Here is a 19,646-nt window from a genome sequence, read left to right on the forward strand (position 1 = left end):
TTGGTGTCAGATTCAAAAAATCATTGCCAAGACCTATGTCAGGGAGCTTCCTGCCTTATATTTTATTTCCTATGTACTCTAAATAGGGCCAATAGCTTCTTGCTTTTACTCTCAAATCACCCATGATTTTTCTCATAATAATCTCCATACTTTAATATTTCCAGAGTCCCCTCTAACCCAAGTTTATTGTAAAGATAGTTTCTTCAATGAGGAGAGGGAGCCTGCTGGCAAGACTGTGGGAAAAGGACTACTGTTTTACATTATAAACCTTGGAAGCACTATTTGACTTTTAAAACTGTATATATGTAATTCTTATATAAAATCAAAAAAGAAAAAGAAAAGGTCTAGAATGCTTGCTGTTCTTCTTCATCCTGGGCCTAATGCAGGCATCACTAATCTATAACAGTGCTCCTTTCTACTATCTCACAGCCTCACAGCCCTTTTCAACACAGTACTCCAGGCAGGCACTACCAGCCAGAGTTGACATGAAACCAGTTCTCCATTCCTGATCTTTTTCATTGTCTCTGCTTAGAGATTTTGCTTTTGCTTTTCTAGCTCTGAACCTTGTGCCTTTTCCAGAATGAATCCAAGCTTCAGCTCTCTGGTGTCATACACCACAGCCTATGATGTAGACTGCTTCCAAACCAAGTCATGCCTCACTGCCAGGGAACCTTCTGTGGCCTCCCTGCTCAATGGGGAGGGGGCTTTAATAGCTATAGTGTACCGGAGCAGATTCATTTAAAGAGGTCCAAACAGCCAGAACCCCTAAGAGAAACCCCCTTTGGGAATAGTGGGTGCAGCTGACTGGACATCTTATTGCTTCAGAGGTCTGCAGTCCCTTCTGTCAATCTGAATCACCCTTGGGACAGAGAGTGACTTCCTACCTTTCAATACTTTCCTCTCTAAGAAGAGTAGCAGCTTCCTACAACCCTTCCAACTGTGATTGGGTTACACCAGGTAGAGAGATCTTGTATTATATCCTCAGAGGATGTGGTACAGGAAAATTACAGCAGTGAGAGCTGGTACTCCATGCTCCCACCCATTAGGAAGAGCACTGATTTTTTTAAAATATTTTCCCTTGCAAATCTTCAGTCTCAGAAGCAGAACAATCAATCATATTGGCAACACAAATAGGCCTCATAAAATTCAAAGTTAAAGTTACCTCTGACAGTTTCCTCACCCATAAAACGAGCGGGGTAGACCAGATAATCTGTCAGGGTCTTTCCAGCTCTTACATCTAGTGACTTTAAGGCTTCAGTCAACAATATAAAATAAGAGTGGAAAGCAAAGGACTCCCTTTAAAAGTTAACACAGGTTCTGGAGAAAAAGAGGATTGGTTTGAAAGATAAGAAGCCAGAATGAATTCTGAAATGAAGTAGAACAATGAGAACGTGCTTGTAAAATGTCTCACCACCCAAGTGCCTTCCAGTGGGCTCTGGATAACTTCCAGACTGGGTGATTGCTGACTGATAAGAATCGTTCTTCATTAATGTAACCGTGATTTGTTGTGTTTGCCAAAGGTTGGAAGAAAATTGAGCCAAGAGCTGGAGGCCAGAAGTTCCCGCTCCCGCCCTACACATCTAGACTTCGCGTTTTTACATTTTCTACTACATTTCAAGGCAAGTAACTTTAATTTTGCTTCTCTGTCCTCTGTCACTGTGAAATACCACATCCCCATGGGAATAGAGGATGCCTTTAGCTTCAGCAAACCTGCTAAAATCCTTCTGGAATGTGATGTAGCAGGATTTGCCTTTCCGTTGGTGGAGGTTCGGGCCTGTACGAAAAGAGTTGCTTGTTTCCAGAATGCAAACTCTCCAAATGCAGAGATACAGGAGATCTCTCATGGAGGAAGCAGTGTCTTCAAAAATTAAAATGGAAAATCCTTAGGCAAGAAAAGCTTGTCTTAAGTTTGGCACAGAATTTGGGACCATTGCTTCGGGAGTCAATGACACCCAGATGGGAATGGAAGCCTCCGGGATGGGTGAGGCAGCTCAGGGAGAAAAAGTGTGTGCAGGGGGAAGGGATGACTTGGGAGAGGAGGCTGTGGGATGGGTACTATCTTGGGTCTGTTCCTAAGAGGCCTGTTTTTCCAGCCTCTTCATGCCGTCACACACCTCCACTTAGTAGAGTGTTGCATTTCTTTATTCACTTATTGAATTATACATTCTTTCACTTACTCACTTGCTCATTTATTCAAAAAGCATTTATTCAGCACCTACCATGTGCCAAATATTGTCTGAGTTCACGTGGAGGGATAGGACATGGTCCCTGCCCACCAGGGCTCACAGCCCAGGTTGAGGAGGTAGATGCCACTCAGCATGGTCCATGCCACGGTGGGGTGAGCAGATGAGGTGGTGGGGGCATAGGAGAGGGGCAGCTAAGCCACCTTTGGGAGGGAGCTCAGCGAGCTTTTCAAAGGAGAGCCTACCTTATGGGTCCTGAAGGGCATGGTGTTATTTGAAGGGTCCTGAATTGGTGAAGGTGTATTCTAGGCTCAGGGGGTAACTTGCAGGCTGGCTCCGAGACAGGGAAGAGCACATGGGGCTTGAAGGTCTACAAGTGGTTCAGAGAGCTCGGATGATGAACTGACCACACACTTTGTGGGAAGCTGGAGCCCTCATCTTCACTGGAGGGTTTCCTGAGCCCCTCCTGCTAAGAAATCACCTTGTTTGTGCTGGCCACGTGAATTCATATGGTTTGATTGTATTTGACTCTGTGCGGTTGGGTTCAATGAAAGGTTCCTTCTTCGGAAGGAACATGTGGATTTTTGAACCGGAGGATAACTGAAGAAATTGTGCAGTAGTGGACGAGATGATTGCTCGGTGAAGGGACTGAAGGGAGAGGCCCTCAGGAGAATCTGGCCGCCATCAGAGGCATTCAGAATGGCGCACACACAGTAGGGAAGGGAAGCAGTGTTAACTTTTGTATCAGGCACTGGGAGAAATGCTATCGACAGGTTACCTCAGCTCCCCACAACCACCTAATGGAAGGGGTGTTACTACACCCACTTTACAAATGAGGAAGCAGAGGTTTGAAGTTTGTCAAAGCCACTTGCCCTGCACCACTTTGAGAGGTTTGTCATGGTTTTCTGACTTAAGCAGAGACAGAATTAAGTCGGCAGAAGTAAGATCCATGTTGGGGGAAGAAGCGGCACAACTGAGTGTCTAGTTAGGTGTGAGCATCTCAGGAGACCTCGCATGAGCTGGAGGATGTGACAAGTAGTGGTGTCACATATACGGCAGGGAACTCAGGAGGGATGGTGGATTTTTAGCACACAGTTTCATCATTCTTCATTCTAACGATTCAATGAAAGATTTCACTAGAGATGCAGCAGCAAAAGCAAAGAAAAAGAGACAAAGATCTGTGCTATTATGGACCTTGGATTCTAGTGGGGAGGCAGATAAACAAGATAAATACATTTACACTAGAGTAGGGTAAATGGTGACATGCACTAAGGAGAGAAATAGAGGAAAGAAAGGACCACAGAAATGTCAGGATGGTTATATTTTGTTGAAGGAGTGACCAGGAAAGTAGCGTGTGAATTAAGACCTGAAGAAATTGAAAGGTGAATGATGAGGATATCTGGGGGAAAGCGTTTCTGGCAGAGGGACTAGCAAGTGCAGTCCCAATACTGGCTTTGAAGTCTGTTAGTTTCATGGTCACTCCAGGGATCTCTTGGAAACCGGTGGGAGGGTGCCCTGTCCCCTGTATGGTATTTTTATGAGGCATTTATTTTTCCTGCTAAAAATATCCTGTGCCTTTCTGAAGGTGGGGGAGAAGGGAGGGAAGTGGAACGGAAAAATTATTTCAGCATCTTGCTTGCAAATCTGCTCAGTGGACTGGAGTTTTTACCTACTGTGGGTTTGAGCACTTGCTTTCCATGCCCATTTCTGGATGTCCTCACTAACATATTCCAGCCCAGGCCCTTCCTGTTTTAATGAAAGAAAAGCAGTACAATCCCACCCACTCATCTTAGATACTCCCTCTGGATGGCCTGGTCAGTTTCCATTCCAGTAGATGGCACGGAGCTGAGTTCATGGAGCACAGAAAGTCTGAACATCTGTTTCTGTGGGTCTAAATGATGTCATTTGTCCTGAAACACCCCCAGCCCCACACACAGCCCAGATTCTAAATTTGGAGGAAGAAAAAAACAGAAGGGGAATTCCTACCGGGCTAATGTTCTTGGATGTGGAAAGGCACCCAAATCTGGCTTCCATGAATGGACTGATTGAGCTAGCTAGACTCAAGAGGGTTAATCTCCCCTCACTGCTTCCCTAAACGCTGTCCTTTGAAAAAAGAAAAGAAAAAGAAACTGGGAAAAGTCATTACTGTGTGAAATGGGGCTGGGGATTAGGATTTCCATGGGTCTAAGAGCAACTGAGTCATTACCATTGCACAGATTCAAGGTTGATTTCGGGGTGGCTGAGTTCATATATCTGAGAAACTGTCTAAAAAAAATTTCACTGTGACCCAGCCTGAGCCAGAGTAACAGCTTGCCTCAGAAAAGTGAAAATAAGTAAATAACGTCCCCACTGTAGAAAGAGGTGGGGTAGAGACTGAAGCATGGAGAAAGGAGGAAGCCATGTGAAGGGAGCCTTATGTGGCTCAGAAGGAACGGCTCCTCTCTGAGCTTCAGGAAAGTCCCTGAAACAGTTCTTCAGGGTGAGGGCTGTGACCCTTCCAGGTCTCAGAACCAGGACTTGGGATCCCCATGCTGGTCAGTTTGGGTTTAGAGAAGGATGAGAAAGGGATATTCTGTGAACGGTATTTAGCGTTCCAGGTCAGGTGGGCTGCTTTAAAGTCCAATTCGGGAGGGGGTCACAGTGCACAGTGCTGGTAGAAGGCCAGGGCGGGAATGGGTGCGGGGTATAGCTTAGGTTCTGTGTTGCCAACTTGGGGCACTAGATTCTCGATGGCAGCAGCACATGGGGTCCTCCTGGTAGAAAACTATATCCACAGCATTATCTGGAGAAGTGCTTTATCTTAGCACTTTAAGAAGATAGCAAAAGATGTGTTTGAACCTATACTTTTGAATAAGAACTTTATGTTGTTACAGTATAGATAATGTAAGTTTAATTATATACGCCTGTGCAGAAGGGTTACCATAACAAGCCTGAGGCTGCTGTCCTTAGAAAGGCCCACTTGTCATGTTGGCCCTTCGCTGATGTGTGGGAACGTGGCCAGTAAACAGTTCCCAAGACATACAAAACTCACCCTAAATGATAAGGGTAGCTCACTGTGCCTGTCCTGTTTGTATAATGTGGTTTATTGTTGAACACGCGGTTTCCTTCTGGGAGTCTGGAATGTTGATACAATAGGGTGTCTGTATGACCAGCCCCCCAAAAAACCTTGGACGCTGAGTTTCTAATGAGCTTCCCTGATAGACAGCACTTCACATGTGTTATTACAACCTGTTGCTGGAGGAATTAAGCTTGTCCCATGCGACTCCACTGGGAGAGGACTCTTGGAAGCTTGCACCTGGTTTCCTCTGGACTTCTCATATGCCTTTTCCCTTTGCTGACTTGGTTCTGTATCCTTTCACTATAATAAATCATAGCCATGAGTGCGACCATAGGCTGACTTCTGTGCGTCCTCGCAAATCACTGAACCTGGAGGTGGTCTTGGGGACCCCCGCACAACACTAAACCATACCTACTATAGGGCTGAGCTCTAAAATTAATGACCAAGCAGCTGCATCGGACAGGGAGATCAGCTCGGTGCTCTGTGACCACCTAGAGGGGTGGGACAGGGAGAGTGGTAGGGAGGCGCAAGAGGGAGGGGATATGGGGATATATGTATACATATAGCTGAGTCACTTTGTTATACAGCAGAAACTAACACCACACTGGAAAGCAATTATACTCCAATAAAGATGTTAAAAAATATTAACGACCAGCTTCCTCTGCACTAAAGAATTTGAAAAATTCTTCAGTTAGGTAGGGTCAAAGGAAGGTGTTGATTCCAGCCTGGATAATTCTGTTGACCTATTCTTGGTGACCCCTACTGTTCCTGTCCCGTGCCCTGTCTCACAGAGTAATTGCTTCCCTGTACCAGGACCCTACCCCCATGTGCATGCTATTCTCAGTCTCTACTTACCTATCATGGAGCAGAGGCAGATCAGAGACAAGGAAGGAGTATTGGGATCTATCAGTGATTGCTGCTCAGAACTCCATGGGTGTTTGCAGTTCAACTCCTAAGCCAGCAGGAGAGTGACGATGATGCACTGGCCTACAGGTCCAGTTCAGGACAGACCCCTTCAGCAGGGCGTAGATGGGCTTGTCCCAAGTGTGCCTTTCTGACTGAGGTTTTTCTAGATTCCAAGCTGACCTACTTTTACCTGGTTTCCACACACTTTTTCCTTAGATATGCTGATGCAATTTATTAACACAGAGTCATGCACTGGCCTGTGGGCCTCAGCTTCTGTAAGGTGGCTTTTTCTGTCCATAACCCCATGTGTTGATTGGCTCTGAAAGACCAAACTCATCCAGGCTTGAGGGCACTGCTCACTCATGGTTCCTTCCTCCAGCTGCAGTTACCACCTTGTATGAAGAATTGCTTAGAAGCCTGCTGTCATTTCTGGACCATCCCACAGAGAAAAGCAAGTTTTCAGCTTGTATGTGCTGTTCAAGGTCTTAGAAAGCAACTTGCCATGTACCGCATTGTGGTTCCCAGACAGTCACTCATGTGTGGAGGCTTTCCTGGCAGGACGAGCCTATTTCTCCAGCATCATTCCCTTCTGCGGACATAGCCTACATCCGTGAGGATATGAGAAGGGGCCTTGGGAAGTACACAGGAGGCATACTGAGAGGAGGTCATTCTCAGAAGTCTGGAAGATGTGTTTATCTTATAGACTTTTGACTCCAAGGGCTGGTTTTCTACATTTCCTAGTCCTGATTTGCTTTGGAAGAAAATAGTCCATGGGTCTGACAGGCCCCATAGAAGGCCAAAGAAAAGTGGGGCTCCTGGGTGTGGAGGTGAAGGGAATAAAGGAACAGAAGTGTCTTGGTGGCCGCAGGACCTAAGGGAGTGGTAGGAGAAGGAAAGAGAGATGTCCATGCATGAGGGGCCAGGAAGCCCTAAGAGCTTTTTGCTGATAGAAGTCTTATCACCCCCACTGAACAGTGGAATAGGATCGAGGGACCACTCATGATTGTTGACCCAGCATGGACCTTCATGGGTTGCTATAGGTGGGTTCTTACAAGTAGCTTCAGATCCAAAAAGAGAAACCACTCAACGTGTTCCGCCTCTTCATGATGGATAGGCTGAGAGTAAGACTTTTGGCTAACATGCCCCCCATCCTTCCAACATTACAAGCTTAGTAGGAAAATTGGAAAATCTCATTATTACCCCTACAGGAAGTGCTAGATGATCAGAGGAGTATATTAGAACTCCCGACTTTCCTATCTGGCAGCTTTTCCTCATTGTTAACTTCAAAAGTCTCTTTATCTGAGGTATTTGGGGTCAGAAGCCTTTAAGGAACCATGATGTGAAGAAGGTCTCCTTTTATATCTAGAGGATCTGTTCCCCATCTCCAATGACTGTGAGAAGAGACCCCATCATTTGCACTGACACACACTGGCTGTGCACCTGGGGTGGTTGGGAGAAGCCATAGAGTACTGACTAAGACACAACCTCTTCCTTCAGGGAGCTTGCCATCTAAGATGGTAAGATCAGTAAGTAGGACTAAGAACATGCCATATTATTGAACAGAGGACAAGTCGATGGACCAATCCCAGCCCACATTGGTGGAGGGTTCTATCCTTACACGTTTCCCATCTGCAGACAGATTTGCTCAGTAGACTGTGGGAGCTATATTCATTCCCCAGAATTAATGGCTTTCTGCACCATCTGTAAATATCTTTTTCTTTTTCTTTTTTTTTTTTTGCGGTACGCAGGCCTCTCACTGCCGCGGCCTCTCCCGTTGCGGAGCACAGGCTCCAGACATGCAGGCTTAGTGGCCATGGCCCACGGGCCCAGCCACTCTGTGGCATGTGGGTTCCCCCCCGGACCGGGGCACGAACCCGTGTCCCCCGCATCAGCAGGCGGACTCTCAACCACCGCGCCACCAGGGAAGCCCCTGTAAATATCTTTTAAGGAGGTCTTCAACAAGTGTATTTTAGTTTCTCGTAACTCAAGCCAATCCAACATTTTTTAAGGCCTACAAGAATGGAAAAGAATGTGGTCTGTAACCTCAGGTCCCCTGGTTTTGCTTTCTTGAGATTGCCTCTGAACCCCAAATCACTGCGTGGCAGGCAGCACAAAACCTCCAGCCCCAGCTGACCCACTGAATAGGTGCTTAAGTTGAAATCTCAGAAACTTTCCAGAGGAAAAAAAAACAATTTCCCTAAGCATACAGAAATATTTCATGTAGCTGTATTTGTATACTCTGCATTTCTTCCTGTTGCAAAGGATGACCTGTCTCTGCCTCTGCCTCTGCCTCTGCCTCTGGCCAGGGCAACCCACCACCTGTTGACTGGGTCCTATCCCTTCTTTCCTTTCAAGGACTTTGCATCTTTCTCTGGTATCATTAACTTTCCCATTTCTAGCAGTTTATCCCATTGGCATATCAATATGTTGTAATGTCCCTTAAGATATTAAAAAATAAATAAATCTCTTCTCGACTTCCAGTTCTTTATCTATTTTTTATTTATTTTGCTTTCTTTATAGGAAAACTCCTCAAAACAGCTGTTGCTCCTTTCTCTACTTCCCCTCTTCCTATTCTTTCTTTGACCCATTTCAGTCAGGCTCTAGTCTCCACGGTAATAATGAAGCCAGAATTCTCACAGAAAATGTGAAAACCAGCCCCAGTTGCACATTAGCAACTCTCATCTTGCTAAATGCACTGGTCATCTCTTATCTTCATATCAGTTGACCTCTCATAAGCATTTAATGCAGGAGGTCACTTCCTTCTTCTGGAAACGCTTTCTTTTCTTGAATTTGAGGTAGCCCATTCTCCTGGCTTACTTATACACTGATTACTCTTCCATGCCCCTTACTGGCTTCTCCTCCCCTTTCTTCCCTCTAAATGTCGGGCTGTTCTTGCACTCAGTCATCAGACTTGTTCTCTATCTCCCCTCACTTTTAGGTGATCTTACCCAGTCTCGTGATTTTAAATACTGTTCATACTCTAAAGACCCCCAAACATGTTGCCAGCCCTGACCTCTCCCCTAAGCCAAATACCTTCTTACCATGCCCACTTGGACACTTGCTGGGCAGTTCATAGTTTGTACGTCCAAAATAGAACTCTGAATTTCCCACCAGAACCCCTCCTCATGCCTGTGTCTTTTCCAGTTCGCCCCTCTCTCAGTCAAGGGCACCACCATTTACCTAGATGCTCAAGCTCCAAGCCTATGAGTTGTAATTGAGTTTTCTCTTTACCCTGCGTTCCACATCTAAATCATCAGTGAGTTTGGTTGGTTCCATCTGCATAATACATCCCGGATTCAACCACTTCTCACCACTCTTAGTGATGTCACCTGTCTGAGCCACGCCCATCACTCTCTGGAGCCACTCCAATAGCCTCATAACTCATCTCTCTGCTTCCTCTCTTGCCATCCCTCCCCCAGTCTGTTCTCTTCATGGCCACCCAAGTGGATATTTCTAAAATGCAAATCAAATCATGTCAACCCCTGCTCAAAACTTAGAATGAAACCCAAGTCCTTACCATGGCTGCCTCTCACTCTCACTTCTCTCTCTTGCCCTCCTATTCTCACTACACCAACCTTCTTGCTTTTTCTCAACCCACTAACTTTATTCTCACCTCATGGCTTTCATATTTCCTATACCTGCTGCCTAGAATGCTGCCCAGGATCTTTTGCATTCTTACTTCTTCACATTACGTAGATCTCAAGCACTTATTATTGCCTGATATTATAAGGTTTATTAATTTGTTTACTTGCTTCTTGTCTGCCTCTAAATTTCATGGCGAGAATTGAGTCTGTCTTGTTCACCAGTGTGTCACTAGTACCTGAAATAGGGCCTGACACATGGAAGAGGCTCAAGAAGTGTTTGTTAAATGAGTGAGAAATAATGATAGCTAGAACTTATTGAGCATTTACTATGTACCAGATACTGTGATAAGGGCTTTACGTACTCATTTAACTCTCACAGCAACCCTTTGAGACTTTACTGGTATTTTACCCAGTTTTACAGATGAGGAAACTTCCACGTAAAAAGATGAAGAAAATTTGCCTAAGTTTACACAACTACAAAGGGATGGAACTGGACCTTGAACCCAGCCTGGTCTCACTCCAAAGCTCCCGCTCCTAACCACTAGATTATACTGCCCCCAAGGAAAGCAGCTTCCCTACCAGTTAAAGTCCCAATGAAATCAATTTAAGGTCCCCTGCTTAAGAATTCTGCATGTGGGCACCATCAAGTGCTCCTTCCATTGTCTAATGGGGCTGAAGAGCCATGATTGCTTAGGAAAGAGTTGTGAGGACTCTCGGCCTCCAATTCTCCTGCCCTGCCCCTATAAATGGATTCCTATTTCAAATGTGGGGTAGAGGGTGGAGAAGGGGAGGAGTACAAGTGGGATGAGAGAGAAGCACTGTACTCCTGGAGGCCCAGGTTTCCAATCTTTGGAATCTAGGCTTTGACATGGGGCAAACTCCATGTGTTCTCCTGCTGTCTTAATTCTCCAGCTTCATTTTTGCTGCTCTTCCTTCCTCCTTCTCTGGACGAGAGGGTGCGACTCTCTTTAGGAGATGCTCCAGGTCCCCCAACCACAGCCCCTGGGTCTGCCCTAGAGTTCATTGGTAGACAGTTCCTCACAAGGAATGTTTTCCCAGGTCTCTGCCTAAGGACAATTTCCAGCGCAAGAATGTGCTTCGTTACCAGTAGGGGACAGGCCAGAGGTGCCAGGTGAATTATGTTCCACAGTTTCCCAGAGGGTCCCCAGCAGGACTGAGCCCCAGTTGCCTACAGTGGTAACACACTCATTAACACACCCGTCATCAGCTTTCCTTTCTTCCCTGTCTCACCTCCTGTCTCTCTCCCATGCTTCCTGAGCTCACCCCCCAAGTAAGTTATAAGTGCTGGAATCCTCATCTCAGTGTCTACCTGACTCATGACAGACCACCTCTCCTAAAACTCTTGAGCAGAACAACATCCAGGAGTCAGCGGAAGAGTCAGCCCACCTCCCTCCAAATTTAAGTTAAATTACATTTCAATGAGCTGGACATTTCACAGCTTCTGCCATGATTTCATTTAATGTTTTGAATCATCCTGCAGTGCACACTGGTTGGGGAGTGTCAGCCCATTCCACACGTGTGAAAACCAAAGCTCAGAGAGGTGAATTAAATACCTGACTAAAGACACTCCAGGTCAGCTGCCGCTCCCCCTTGGATGTTTGTGTAAAGATCCAATAAACTCCACTCTCTACCGTACCCAGCAGAGCCTAGCCCTCAGTGGGTGTTCAACCCATGCAAGTTCTCTTTTCTCTTTTAACTTTTATTTTTCCAATAAAAGGTCTTAAACCATTTTGTCAATGGAGTTTGGCCCATATTTCATAGTCAAAAAAAAAAGAAAAATAGACATACCTCAAGCACTTCCTTCTCCTAGGTGAATATGAGCTCATGTTTCAGAAATTCCCACTGGAGTTCATCCCCTTCTTTCCACAGGCGAGGTTTCTGAATCTGCCCAAACTTGACTCTGGACAAGCTGCCCATTTCCAGGCTGGCATGTCAGCCTCTGCTGACCGCCACCTCTGACCTGACTCCAAGCTTCTTCTCAGGCTCCCAAAGGAGGCAAGCACCTCGATTCTCTCAAGGGCTTAGGTTGGAGCAAATCAGCCTAGAGTGGGAGCTCGGGGCTCAAGCCGAAATGTGGGCTGGTTCCTGATCCTGGCGTGGAGCACGTCTCTCCTTCCAGCATGTCTTTGCTGTGGGTCTGGAGCCTGAGAAGTTGGTGTCTTTAAAGAGCACACTCTGGAAATGTGTCAGCTATCTGATTACAGCTTCCTCAGAGGTGGAGCGGGTGCCCTGCCCGCTCATGTGTTTCCCCCATGGCTCTTCCTTTGCTGTTCCACAATAAGGCCCATCTGCCTTAGCAATGCCTACAGCTAGTGACACCTTGCAGGGTGTTCCTTCTCAGCAGCGCAATGTTCCCTTAAAGAAACACACACCTTGAAGTGGAATTTCTGGAACAATTCTTGGATGGATGTTTTCCAGAGGAACCCTAGCAACATGTGCAAATACCCTTTTATTTTCCAACATGGCAACAAATATTTCCCATCTTTCTTTTTAGTGTGGGGACTGGGCTCAATAAGTACTCAGGTGACACGTTTCTGGGTGGCAGAGGTGAATGAGGCCGAAACAACACCTGTCGGTTCTGGGTCATTTCTACCAGCACCAAGTGAATTATTATTTTAATATCCAGTGGAGATTACAAACTGAATCCCAGGGAAAAAAAGATGGAGATGAAAATTCTGGAGAGAGGGAATTTTAAGCTATGAGAATGGATGCAATCTCTGCAGAAGAGAAAAGAGAAAGGAGTAGAGAGTCGTAGGCAGGAGGAGATAGGGCCTCAGGTAGCTTGATCATATAATTTGTTGCCCAAACTGGAACAACTTAGGGAGAGATAGGAGCCACTATTAATAATGACATTGGGAACTGAGATGTAAACCATAATTGTCTTCGGCATGTGAGGACATATGATCACCCTAACACGAGGGTCACTTCTACTGAAGGGCTGGTGATGATTGCCTTTGCCACAGCCCTGACACTTTCTTACATGACAGCAGGAAGTGGTGAAGAGGTGATCATCTGCTACAAGTCCAGAACATGAGTCCTTTCAGTAGGGTCTCCTGAGGGGGCCATTGTGAACTCTGGCAACTTGTCTTCGCTTGCGGCCTCTAGCCCTTCTCTCGTCCTCACATCCTTCCTTGGGGCCAAGTGTGGTATGATGAGGATAGGACACAGATGTGAGTGTGCTCTCCAGATTCCTCAAGGGGGAAAACTGTAGCTATTGGGAAACTGATAGAATTGTCAAAAAATATAATCAGCTACATAAATCGTTTAACCAAAGTCACAGTGCTGTGATAAAAATTAAAATTGTCTTCATATGCTATTAAAACTGATACCACATCCATATAATTCCCGTCTCCCTCCAATCTAATTGCAACATGCCTTTGTCCCTACTTGGTTTCTGACCCAGTCTCTTTATTCTAGGCCCTCATACCTCTTCTGGGACCTTGATCCATATATATATATATTTTTTTTTTGCAGTACACGGGCCTCTCACTGTTGTGGCCTCTCCCGTTGCGGAGCACAGGCTCCGGACGTGCAGGCTCAGTGGCCATGGCTCACGGGCCCAGCCACTCCGCGGCATGTGGGATCTTCCCGGACCGGGGCACGAACCCGTGTCCTCTGCATCAGCAGGCGGACTCTCAACCACTGTGCCACCAGGGAAGCCCGATCCATATTTTAAAAAATCATCTGTTGACCCTGAGTCTCCCATTTTAACCTATATCTATAAAAGTATAGATGCAGTATCTTCCATTCTCTCCCCCACCCCTTTTAATCCCTAACCTATAGGTTTTTTCATCCCCATTTTTTTTTTTCAGTGTTTCAGATTAGACTGAAGAGTTCTGACTTCATCTGAATAAGTGTGGTTCACAGTAGGCTCTGACTAGCTGAGCCATTTCTGAATGTCAGATTTCTAACAGAAACCAACTTGTTCTCAGCAGTAACCAAAGTAGCAAACAGATTCCAAGTGGGTCAAAATCAGTTTTTAACTGGTTCTAACCAGGTCAAAACCAACATTCCTGGTTCAAATTGGATAAACCCAGGTCAAGCAGGATAAAACATTCCAACTTAGGACAAATTAGATTCAGAGCAATTCATGATGATTGAGACCAGATGAGCCTGGTTCTAACTTGTCCTTACTGGGTCAGACCAACATGAATTGAGTCACAATGGTTCAGAAGGAGGAAACTGCATTCAGCCAGGTGACACTGCTTCGTATTAGGGAAAAAATAAATAAAAAATGATTTTTAGCAGAGCAAACAGATTCTAACTAAATTAAACCAGTTTAAAGTCACATTTGTTGGAAGGAAATCTAAAAAAGAGGGGATATATGTATATGTATAACTGGTTCACTTTGCTGTACAGCAGAAACTAACACAACATTGTAAAGCAACTATACTCCAATAAAAATTAAAAGATAAAATCACATTTGTCAAAGTAGCTTGATTCAAGTTGGATCAAATCAGCTCTGATTTCAGTAGTGTTGCCCTTGCTGATTAAAACCAGCTTTAGCCAGTTTAAACCAGATCTGGCACCATTGCTTAAAAAATACATTATTAACTATTTATGGAGGAAAAAAAGAGATGGATAGATTATAGATGTCATTATACATTATATCTTATAATTTACCTTTTGCTTTCATAGATCATTAAGAGGTATATAAAATCCAAAGCAAGCTCTTTACTGATTCAGCAATCTGTAATGTCCATTCGTCTACAGATTTCTCTCAGCATTAAAATTATTTCTTACACTGTTGAATTTCCTAAGTTTTAATCAAGTTGAGGCAGGTTGTCTGCAAAAAAAAAAATTTCCCCAGTCATCTAGAGAAGAGATTTCCTCAGTGAAAGTGAACTACATGACCAGGCTCTGACCTTTTCACTGGTCTTTTGGGAGAACGTCTTTTTTCATGGGGTCATTACCCAGATTTGAATTGCTTCATCAAAAGTAATTAATGAGGAGCTAGACCTACAACAGCAGACATTTTCAAAGAGAAATGATTTCTCCAGATCTGTGGGGACTCTGTCCCAAGGTGGTGCTGCTTTTATGGAAAATATGTTGACTCATGAACTGTTGAACCATCTTTCCATGATCTGAATATAGCTCTCTAATAAAAACCTTTTCATATTTTTTTCAAATAATTTCTGGATTAAATCATAATTTGATACTGATGGACAGTGCAAAAATGAATAAATTCAGAACTATGTTTGTGACCTAGGAGCCACCTGAACGGTTACCTAATCATACTTATTTATCCAAATGGCAAACTAGTACAGGAGGACAACAAAAAGGTGTCGAAACTGAATGACAATACAAGTTATAATACAATTAATAGTAAAACTGAAGTGGAACGGTAATTTGTATGAACAACATTTTTAAAATGTATTTCAGAGACTGAAAGTAAATACTGGATTTTGCGTTTCAAAACCAGACACCTACAAACCTGCAGCCCTGGTCTGATCAGATCAAACTTGTTTCAACAATTCTATGCAAATGAATTTGTGCTCGATTGTTTAAGCTGCTTGCAATTGGATTAAAATGAGAACTGCCTTTTCATTTCAAAGTTTGCACTGCCCATGGTCCCACAGCGTCCTCTGGGAGGCTAGACTGTGAAGTTAGAAAATGCCTCTCCACTGCTATACTCTCACCATCCATCACATCTCCATTTGTTCCCTTGGGGAAGAGTTGTTTTGTGCAAATGAGCCCCCAAATGATCCATGTGTACTTGAAAGGAATGTGTATTCTGCTGATGGGTGGAGGGGTCTACAAATATCAATTAGATTCCATTGGTTGATGGCATTGCTCAGTTCTTCTGTTTTTGCTGATTTTCTTTCTACTTATACTATCAATTACAGAGAGAGGAGTTTTGAGGTCTTCAGCTCTAATTGTGGATTTGTCATTTCTCCATTTGGATCTATCAGTTTTTGTTTTTTGTATTCTGAAATTCTGTTGTGGGTACATACGCATTTGGGATTGCTCTGTCTTGTTTGTGAATTGGCTCTTTTATCATTATGCAGTGTAGTTTTCCTTGTACAGTAAGTCCTCTACATATGCTCTGAGGCGCGTTCGTAAGTCCAGTTTGTTCGTAAGTCCAACAGATTTAGCCTAGGTACCCAACTAACACAATCGGCTATATAGTACTGTACTGTAATAGGTTTACAAAATACTTTTCACAAAAATAATACATAAAGGGCTTCCCTGGTGGCGCAGTGGTTGAGAGTCCGCCTGCCGATGCAGGGAACACAGTTTCGTGCCCCGGTCCGGGAAGATCCCACATGCCGAGGAGTGGCTAGGCCCGTGAGCCATGGCCACTGAGCCTGCGCGTCCGGAGCCTGTGCTCCGCAACGGGAGAGACCACAACAGTGAGAGGCCCGCGTACCGCAAAAAAATAAAAATAAATAAAGAAAACATTTTAAATCTTACAGTACAGTACTTTGCAAAGTACAGTAGTACAGTACAACAGCTGGCATACAGGGGCTGACATCGAGTGAACAGGCAAGAAGCGTTACTGGAGGGGGGAGAGGAGGTGGGAGACAGTAGAGCTGAAGGATCGTCAGCAATAGGAGACAGAGGGCAAGCTGCAATTTCACTCACGCCTGACAGTGATGGCACAGGTTCTGGTTCCTTGCTGGATTCAATTCTATCTACCCTCTTGGAAAAACGATCCAGTGATGTCTGGGTAGTAGCTCTTTTCTCGTCTTCAATGAATGACACAGTAGCACTGGATTACATTCTGAATGGCTATTGCAACCTTCATGTATCATTCTATGTTCGGGTCCTGTGCCTCAAAAACTAACAGTGCCTCCTCAAATAAAGAAAATCCCCTTTCATTTCCTGAGTTGTGAATCTCCTCGGTTCTTCAGTTACTTCTTCTTCCTCTTGGCTCTCTTCGGCCTTTCTCTGGGCCTCCAATGCCATCAGGTCTTCATTAGTAAGCTCCTCATGTTGAACAGCAAGGAGTTCAGTGACAGCGTCCACTTGCAGATCTAGCTCCATCTTCTTGCTGAGGGTCACTAAGTTGCTGAAGACCTCTTGGGACTCTTCATCCAGCTTCCCAAATCCACGAAAATCGTGAACAAACTGTGGGCAAAGGTTCTTCCAAAGCACATTGAGGGTGAAGCCTGTAACGTCACGCCAAGCAAAGTCAATGTTTTTTATGGTCTTGTAGATGTTATAGTCCTTCCAAAATTGTCACAGGGTTGTTCCTGATTCATCTTTAGCCTTTACTGCCTGATGAAAAGTGTAACGTAAATAATATTTCTTGAAAGTCGTTATAACTCTGTGATCCATAAGCTGGATGAGCGACATAGTATTCGGTGGCAGATGCACTACTTTGATGTTGGGATGAAAGTCATCCATGAATGGGGTGTGGCCCAGAGCACTGTTGAGGAGCAAAAGAATGTTGAATAGGACATCTTTCTCCAAGTAATATTTCTCTACCTCAGGGATAAAGTGGTGGACAAACCAGTCCTGGAAAATGGCCTGTGTAACCCAAGCTTTGGGGTTGCTCTTCCACACAACAGGAAGAGAGCCCTTGGCTCTGTTTTTTTTTTTGTTTTTTTGTTTCTTTGTTAACATCTTTATTGGAGTATAATTGCTTTACAATGGTGTGTTAGTTTCTGCTGTATAACAAAGTGATTCAGCTATACATATACATATATCCCCATATCTCCTCCCTCTTGTGTCTCCCTCCCTCCCACCCTCCCTATCCCACCCCTCTAGGTGGTCGCAAAGCACCGAGCTGATCTCCCTGCGCTATGTGGCTGCTTCCCACTAGCTATTTTACATTTGGTAGTGTATATATGTCCATGCCACTCTCTCACTTCGTGCCAGCTTACCCTTCCCCCTCCCTGTGACCTCAAGTCCATTCTCTACGTCTGCATCTTTATTCCTGTCCTGCCCCTAGGTTCTTCAGAACCTTTTTTTTTCTTTAGATTCCATATATATGTGTTAGCATATGGTATTTGTTTTTCTCTTTCTGACTCACTTCACTCTGTATGACAGACTCTAGGTCCATCCACCTCACTACAAATAACTCAATTTCGTTTCTTTTTATGGCTGAATAATATTCCACTGTATATATGTGCCACATCTTCTTTATCCATTCATCTGTTGATGACACTTAGGTTGCTTCCATGTCCTGGCTATTGTAAATAGAGCTGCAATGAACATTGTGGTACATGACTCTTTTTGAATCATGCTTTCTTAGGGTATATGCCCAGTAGTGGGATTGCTGGCTCGTATGGTAGTTCTATTTCTACTTTTTTAAGGAACCTCCATACTGTTCTCCATAGTGGTGGTATCAATTTACATTCCCACCAACAGTGTAAGAGGGTTCCCTTTTCTCAACACCCACTCCAGCATTTATGGTTTGTAGATTTTTTGATGATGGCCATTCTGACCGGTGTGAGGTGATACTTCATTGTAGTTTTGATTTGCATTTCTCTAATGATTAGTGATGTTGAGCATCCTTTCATATGTTTGTTGGAAATTTGTATATCTTCTTTGGAGAAATGTCTGTTTAAGTCTTCTGCCTATTTTTGGATTGGGTTGTTTGTTTGTTTGTTTTGATATTGAGCTGTTGTAAATTTTGGAGATTAATCCTTTGTCAGTTGCTTCATTTGCAAATATTTTCTCCAATCCTGAGGGTTGTCTTTTCATCTTGTTTATGGTTTCCTTTGCTGTGCAAAAGCTTTTAAGTTTCATTAGGTCCCATTTGTTTATTTTTGTTTTTATTTCCATTTCGCTAGGAGCTGGGTCAAAAAGGAGCTTGCTGTGACTGATGTCATAGAGTGTTCTATGTTATCCTCTAAGAGTTTTACAGTGTCTGGCCTTAGATTTAGGTCTTTAATCCATTTTGAGTTTATTTTTGTGTATGGTGTTAGGGAGTGTCCTAATATCATTCTTTTACATGTAGCTGTACAGTTTTCCCAGCACCACTTATTGAAGAGACTGTCTTTTCTCCATTGTATATTCTTGCCTCCTTTAGCAAAAACAAAGTGACCACGTGTATGTGGGTTTATCTCTGGGCTTTCTATCCTGTTCCATTGATCTATATTTCTGTTTTTGTGCCAGTACCATACTGTCTTGATTACTGTAGCTTTGTAGTATAGTGTGAAGTCTGGGAGCTTGATTCCTGCAGATCCATTTTTCTTTCTCAAGATTGCTTTGGCTATTCAGGGCCTTTTGTGTTTCCATACAAATTGTGCAATTTCTTGTTCTACTTCTGTGAAAAATGCCAGTGGTAGTTTGATACGGATTGCATTGAAATTGTAGATTGCTTTGGGTAGTATAGTCATTTTCACAATGTTGATCCTTTCAATCCAAGAACATGGTAAATCTCTCCATCTATTTATATCATCGTTAATTTCTTTTGTCAGTTTTCTGCATACAGGTCTTTTGTCTCCTTAGGTAGGTTTATTCCTGGGTATTTTATTCTTTTTGTTGCAGTGGTAAACGGGAGTGTTTCCTTAATTTCTCTTTCAGATTTTCTGTCATTAGTGTTAGGAATGCAAGAGATTTTTGTGCATTACTTTTGTATCCTGCTACTTTACCAAATTCCTTGATTAGCTCTAGTAGTTTTCTGGTAGCATCTTTAGGATTCTTTATGTATAGTATCATGTCACCTGCAAACAGTGACAGCTTTACTTCTTTTCTGATTTTGATTCCTTTTATTTCTTTTCCTTCTCTGATTGCTCTGGCTAAAACTTCCAAAACTATGTTGAATAATAGTGGTGAGAGTGGACAACCTTGTCTTCTTCCTGATCTTAGACGAAATAGTTTCAGTTTTTCACAACAGAGAATGATGTTTGCTGTGGGTTTGTCATATATGGCCTTTATTATGTTGAGGTAAGTTCCCTCTGTACCTACTTTCTGGAAGGATTTTTTTTTTAAATCACAAAT

General features: G+C 43.8%; 1 long non-coding RNA gene across 1 annotated transcript in view; it reads left to right on the forward strand.

Moving 5' to 3' along the window:
• Window positions 1-19,646, forward strand: part of LOC137231653 (uncharacterized) — a 38,599-nt gene that overhangs the window by 5,839 nt on the left and 13,114 nt on the right. The window contains exon 3 of the long non-coding RNA XR_010946704.1: window positions 1,521-1,623. This is a non-coding gene — a long non-coding RNA (uncharacterized lncRNA). The remainder of the gene's footprint in view (window positions 1-1,520; window positions 1,624-19,646) is intronic.

The sequence above is a fragment of the Pseudorca crassidens genome, chromosome 1 (assembly GCF_039906515.1).
Source record: "Pseudorca crassidens isolate mPseCra1 chromosome 1, mPseCra1.hap1, whole genome shotgun sequence".
In the NCBI taxonomy this organism is placed as follows: domain Eukaryota; kingdom Metazoa; phylum Chordata; class Mammalia; order Artiodactyla; family Delphinidae; genus Pseudorca; species Pseudorca crassidens.